Source organism: Octopus bimaculoides, chromosome 20 (assembly GCF_046866305.1).
Source record: "Octopus bimaculoides isolate indiv1 chromosome 20, ASM4686630v1, whole genome shotgun sequence".
NCBI lineage: Eukaryota > Metazoa > Mollusca > Cephalopoda > Octopoda > Octopodidae > Octopus > Octopus bimaculoides.
Window position 1 is genome coordinate 29,989,982 of NC_142947.1, and position 7,506 is coordinate 29,997,487.

A 7,506-nucleotide genomic window follows, 5' to 3' on the forward strand; every position below is an offset into this window, starting at 1 on the left:
GCTAGATGTGCAATGTCAGTGTGCATGTATAACTAAGTGTAAGCATCTTGAGAGAAAAACTGAGCATAAGAGGCATCAGATGTAATGTGCAAGATAGACATCTGTGCTGGTATGGTCATATGATGCATATGGATGAGGACAGCTGTGTAAAGAAGTGCTGATCTCTAACTTATGGAAGAGGTAGGCCAAGGAAGACATGGGACAAGGTGGGGTCTCATGGAAGCAATGACAAGTGATTATGACCTTTGGTGATTTGCTGTGCTTGAGAAGACTCGTCAAGCCAAGTGAAATTGTAGTTGTGGCCAATGCTGGTGACATGTAACAGCTACTGTAAGAGGCGCCCATGCCAGCCAATGACACGTAAGAAGAACCCATGCTGGTGACATGTAGAAGGTACCCATTACACTTCCTGTTTCCCAGGAAATCAGACACAACTGCAGCAAAAGCATTCTATGTGTCTTTTTTAACACCAGACATGGTCTCCAAAAACCTGCTCGTCCTACAAAAGCCACCTAATTTGTAGAATGCCAGCCACACCAACCTTAATTTTCTCACATGACAAAGCTGGAAACTTTCTGCTTAAGTACTTGAAACAGTTGTCTCAGTGTTTTATCACATATTTTACACACTATATGAAGTGCCTAGGCTTTATCTTGATCACCCGGTATCAACCAATTCTTCAATGCAAAACATGAAGGTTGTGTTGTCAGAGCTACAGCATGTGCTATTACTCATGAGAGAATGAAAGCTATTTGATGGATCTGAATAGCAGAGATGCAATGTGGCAACTAATCCTCAATTCAGTCTTTGACAGAACAGGAGGAAGCTGGACTACTTGATGCCAAGCAGATGTGTGTGTAGATTTTCAGTGGCACTTTGTCTGTTGGCAGGTTGTTGATGGAGATGGACTTTACTCTCTACCTTGACAACCTGCTGTGGCTCTTGGCAAGAGATGTGACATTCTGTAAAAGGCCATTAACAGCTAATGAATTACATGAAGTGATGGCTGACTGCATCACTTCAAATTGATGGACAAATTCTATGAATTTTATCTTCATATGTCAGACTTACTTGTTCAGGGGCCTCTCGGCAGACGTCTACTGCAACTGGTAGAATGACAGGAAAATCCCTGGTCTTATGAAAAGAGATGCGGTGCTGCTGTTGAGAAAGGGCCCAAACAATGGAGGATGATTTTAACAAGTTCAGGCTTGTAACTCTGCTAAATGCAGAATTGAAGATTTGGGCCAAAGTGTAAGCTAAGAGGTTGGTGCCTGTCATTGATAATCTAGTTGGTAAGGAACAAACATGCACCACCACAAACAGATAGGGCCTGGATCGATTTAGATCAGTTGGAAGCTTTTGATAGAATTGACCATCAATACTTGACATCTCTCCTCATGGTGGTCGGTTCTGGTCCCATCTTCAGAGGTTAGATTGCTGCAATGTACAGCAACATCTGCTCAGTGGTTAGAGTAAATGGCAGTATATCAGAATCAACCAGCATCATGTGCTTGATCTGTCAAGATTGCTCCCTCTTACCTCTTCTGTGTGTGCTGGAGGTAGTGCCACTACTGCAGAAGTTAGAGGTTTTGAAGAGCATCTTGCATAAACTACAATATGGAAGAGCTGTATCGGTCTATCTGGATGACACCAAGGTAATTGACATCACTCTAAAGGAGTATGGAGTGGTGACAGGAGAAAAAATTAACCAGGAAAAGTCAGAGGGCCTGCAACTCAGCATCTGGAGAAGTAGAGCCATGTCTCTCAACAGCTTTGTTGGGTGCTGGATTGACAGACTGGTTAAATTGCTTTGGGTCTGGTTTAGTCCTAATTTTCAGGTGGATAACAACTGGGGTGATATTACAAAAAGGTTAGCCAATCTTACTCAGAAATGGATCAAGAGGAAGCGCATCTCCTGTTCAGACAGTTCATTTACTGTCAACATCTGCTGTATGGAGGTTTGGGCATGCTGTTGCTTATTATGTGCAGACATGCATTAAGGCTGCAACATCTCCAGTACTTCCTTGATGGTAAACAGGTGTGTTCGCCATGTCAGATTCACTTTTCCACAACTCATCTCTCTGACTGAACTACAGTCTGGATCAAGCATAGCCTGAAGCAGGGTATCTAGTGTCATCATGTGCTCATACCTCTCATCCAATGCAGTATCTTGTTGCTTAGAATAAACATTTGTCAATTCCCTGAATAAAAACCCTGAACCAGGGACCAGGTCAGCTACCTTCAAGCTTCTCATCTAAACCAACTCCTTGTAATCTACCAACCTGTTGGTAATGTCCGCATGTACCTCTGTGTTACTGAATTCTTCTTCCACTTCTTGAAGCCAGGGCAACCACTTGTGTTTAACTTCCTCTGATCAGGTCTTGCTCCAAAATGATGTTGCTTCTGTAGGATCAGGTAACTCTGCTTCTTCCCTATTTCCTCCATCAAGAGTCTTATAGAACAGTTCCTGATTTGTTATGAACAGTTGGCTTTGTTTGAACTGTAGGTACCCTTTCTTCATATATTTTGATCTTAATTTCACCTGCTTTGATCTTTTGCATTAACATATGACACAAAGTGTTATTTTCCTCCAGGTGGTATTTCCTATTCATGTTGGTCTGTTCACTTTGGTTGAGGTTCATATTTCCTCTCGTTACTTCCTTGATCTTGCTTAAATCCTTTTGCCATGTATCAATGCTTCCTTTTTTTCTCCTTCTCCAGAATGGTTCTTTTCTTCTCTTGTTCTTTCATCTTTCTAAACATCCTTATCTTCTTTGTGATAACATAAACAAAGGCATACATCAAAGAATTTAACTCTATGATATCCTAATTGGGATTCTCATAACAACTTCATTTGCTTTCCTGACTTCTGATCTTAACTTTGCTCTATCACATAACTTCAATGATGGCAATCTTTTTTTCTTCAAAGAACATCACTTCCAGAATTCTGTCCTGGAGAGTAGCTACTTCTGAGGTAATTTCTTTGGGTGACTTTCCAGTCTGAACCATCTTCTATAGCTGGCACATTTCCTCCTTCCATGTCCAAGCTCTGTTGTTTCTCTTGTTCAACAAGTATTTTTTTCTGAAACTGTACTCACCTGCAGTTCCTTTTGTGCTACCATACCATTGTAATTTCCTCTTGTTCATTCTTTTCTATTCACTTCTTGATCTTAATTTGTCTGATCTAATCAGCTAATCATGTTTACTCACATCCTTCAGCTCATCATGCTGGTACTATGTTTTTGTAGAGCCCTTATAACCTTTTTTTGTAGCCTCGTTTGTCTGGCTCACTCTTAATATAACATTCAAACAATAATTTGTTGTTCTCTTCATTGCTGTGGGTCAGCAGTACCTTGATTATTATTATTAGATGGAACTTACACCCAAATGTTAAGAGCTATCTTAGACATGTCTTGGAGAACTCATCCCATGAAGAAACAGCTGTATGAAGATCTCCTGCCTGTTTCCACCATTATAATGGAAAGACACTTGCATTTTTTGGGACAGTGGTGAGCTAAACAAGAGCTGGCAAATAACCTACTGCTATGGAGGCCAAAGCATATCCATACTTGAGCAGGTCATCTGAACACAACATATGTAGATCAACTCACCAGAGACACTGGACGCCTCCTTGAAGACTTTCCTCAATTAATGCTGGACTGAGACAGACAGCATGCACACGTTAAAAATGTCCAAGCAAGCTCCATCAGGTTATTATTATTATTATTGTTATTATTTATGTATTTATTTATTGTATTAATATAAAATGTTGATTAATGTGAGGCCTCAACAAAATTGAAATTTTATTCTAAGTTTTCAAAATTGAATTTTGTTTGTTAAACTAATAATAGGTATGGGCATCACTGTGTTGTTAGAAGATTCACAACACAACCATGTGGTTTTGTGTTTGGTCCCACTGCTAAACATGTTAGGCAAGAGTTTTTTACTACAGCCCCAGCATGACCTGTGAATGAATTTGGTTGAAAGAAACTGTACTTACTGAATACAAAGAGGAAGTGCTCATGACCTTTGTAGGCCAATCTAGAATGGTGTAACTGATGCAAGAAAGACATGATCGAGATTTCCAAAAGGTTGAGACTTGCTAGAAATGATGGACTGGAGATAAGGATGTCACCAATGCCAAAGGTGGCATATGTTACTCTGGGATAGCACATCAAATGGAATAGTGGACACCAAAAATCTTACAACGTATCTGTGTAGCATACTTCCAGCATTGCACTATATTTGTTTTTGATATTTAACTTCTGAATTTGTTTAAATAGTTATCAGGGAATATCTTCACTTCTCACCTTCCCTCTAAAGGGTAAGGGTAAAGACTCCCTTCGGTCATGAATGACCATGGAGTTGCACCTAGAAGGTTACCCTCTGAGGCACAAGTTCAGGCAAGGTTGTTTATGGAAGACCAGCAGTCGCCCATGCATACCAGCCTTCCCTCTCCATGCCATTAATGTTATCTAAGGGAAAAGCAAAAGCCAATACAGCTTGGCACCAGTGATGTTGAACCTCAGTCCTACAGATGGCTGAACTGGAGCAATGTGAAATAAAGTATTTCACATTGTGAAATAAAGAACATTACACACAGCCTGGTCCAAGAATCAAACTCATAACCTCATGATTCTCAGCCTGATGCTCTAACCACTGAGCTCCCTCCTCACTTTGCTCTTCCACTGCCAGTTAGACTTGTCCCAGTTTACTTCCCTTTTGAATAACTGCTATCAGCTTGTAGTAATTCCTATTCCTACGAATGGTAATGATATTGCTTCATCTCCTTCACCTTATTCACGTTTCTTTGCTGACTCAGTTGTACCTCCCTGTCCAACCACCATCACAGTGGGTTGTGGTCTTTCCTCATCATCTTGTTGACACCTCTTCCCTAACACTTGAAAAACTGGTCAGATATAGGAAATACTCCATTGTGTTAATATAAATGCTTTGGGTCAAGATGGAAAAAGAATGGTGCACTCAAGAAAAAAAACTGGAAGTGTATTGTAACCAGTGGTGTATAACAAACATCCAGTAGCATGGTCGATACAGTGATACATATTCATTTGTTAAAAATTAAATACCTTAGAATTGTACAACTGTTTCAATATACAAGTATCTTTTCCATTTGAAAACCAGCTGTATAAATTATGAGGTATTTAATGCTTAATAAATAAATATATACTCTAAGTTATGTAGGAGTCATTTTTTTCAGTTGTTTTCTCAGTCTTCTAACTTTTGAAAGACACATTGGACAGTGTAGTTCAAGATAAAATATGTCTGGGATAAAAAAAAAAAAAAGAGAAAACGAACTGGATGATTACAATTGAAATGTCTTAGTCATTAGTCTGCTACATGTGTTTTTAACATGTTCTGGGCTATTGATGCATACTTCATTGTGTAAAAAGTAGAGATATATCTGGTGTGGTAGAATATGGGTATGTAGTGAACACTTCTATCGCCATTATATACAAACAAACCATCTTCTCTCACTATAGATATTGACAGACGCGAGCGTAGTAGAAAGCAACTCATTCCCTGTCATCACCTGACTGACTATTTCTTTGCGCGGGTAAATTATCTCCACCCGTTCGCCTCAAGACGCAACTGACCAACCGTAGCCCCTAATAAGGTCACGTGATAGTGTTTTTCTAATGCTTCTCTGGAGCCTACCTTTAGCTATAAATAGACTAAATTATACCCGGCAAATTGGTCGTGCCCCAGATCCTAGATCTGGCCGCTGGCCACACACGCATAACACAGCCAGCCAGTTCCAGCGACGACATCAACAACACCATCGTTCAACTATGAACTACAAGCATCGCCAGCAGCAACACGACTCTACGACTACCAGCATCGCCACCAGTGACAACATGACTCTACACGTACACAAGATACCAACAGCTAACCGCAGCACTTCTCTTCGATCCTGTTTGTGTGAATCGCCTCACCACGAAATAACAGCCAAGAACCCAGCCTGCGAAGAACATCTGTATTCAAGAACCCGGCTTGGCATAGAAGCCCTAACATCACGACGAGTGATCGCTCTGCCCCACACGCCTTAACTTCTTATATACAGACACTTACCACTGTGTACTCTAACAAAGAACTGGTATCTTAAATTCTTATACGTGTTATTGACTCTAATCTAACTCTGTATCTCACGCATTCACATACATGTATTACTCGCACACACTCTTTTGGTTACATGACGGCCAGTCTTATATTGTGTTTTATTATGTCGCATTCACACTCACACACAGACATACAATTTAATGCTACAATAAATCTTACTGTTATTCATCTTCATACGGTTGTGTTCCTATCGTCTTCCTTACTGGCATTTACAAATTCTCTATGTTATCGAAGTATAACATATATATATCATTTGATATATTTTGTGTTCGACCGTGTGATGTGTTTAATAAAGGAGCCTGTTTTTCCATTCGTCACCATTTCTCCTTTTGGGTTCGCACGGTCGTTCTTAACATGTTCTGGGCCATTGATGCATACTTCATTGTGTAAAAAGTAGAGATATATCTGGTGTGGTAGAATATGGGCATCTCTTAAATGTTTCACTGGATGGGTTGTCTAATTATTGATCTCTTAATCATAGTGGGTATAACTGTACAGTAGTGATTCAGCCCCCAATGAGAGAGCCTCTATAATGGTGATGGATCTGCTACAAACAGCAGCCAAGTCTCCTTCAAATCATATCCTACACTCTTAAGTGAAGGACACAATGGATAATGTAGTCTGATATAATCTTGAAAAAATGAGAAGGTCATAGTTGGAATGTCTTTCATAACAGATCTGCTCAATCAAGGATGACCTAAACATCAACAGTACTATTGATTGTAGATAAATAAGGAAGCAGACGAGTAAACAAGGGAGCTTCTTTGTGGTCGCTCAATTTACTAGAAACAGAAGTTTACCCTTAAATTACATTTTAAATAAGGTACATACATTGGACAATGTATGTACCCAGTCAAAAACATGGAATAGTCATGGCTGGAATGCTTTTGATCATATGCCTGTTTGATCAGGATTGACCTGGGGCTAAACAACAGCAACAGGGGTTCTACAGCCTCCAGCTGACAGTTATACAGTAGAGAGACTAGATGTAGTCATTCAAGTTGCCAAAAATAACAGCAAAATCTCTCTCAAACCACACTGTACCATCTTAACCCTTTAGCATTTAAATTGGTCATATCTGGCCAAAATATTGTACATGTTTATGTTCCAACTGGTCAGATCTGGCCTCTCACACCAACCTTACATAATCATTCTAAAAGTTAACAGTTACCTCATCAAAATAACACAAGATTAATTCAAAACAATGTGAATAAATAAACATTACATTTGACAAAATAACGTGAATGCTAAAGGGTAAAGATAAAGGATACATTGAATAATGACATCAGGGGTATATCATGATGGGAATGTCTTTGATTATTACTCAAACAGGGTTGAAATGGGGTAGAACAACTGCAACATGTATGT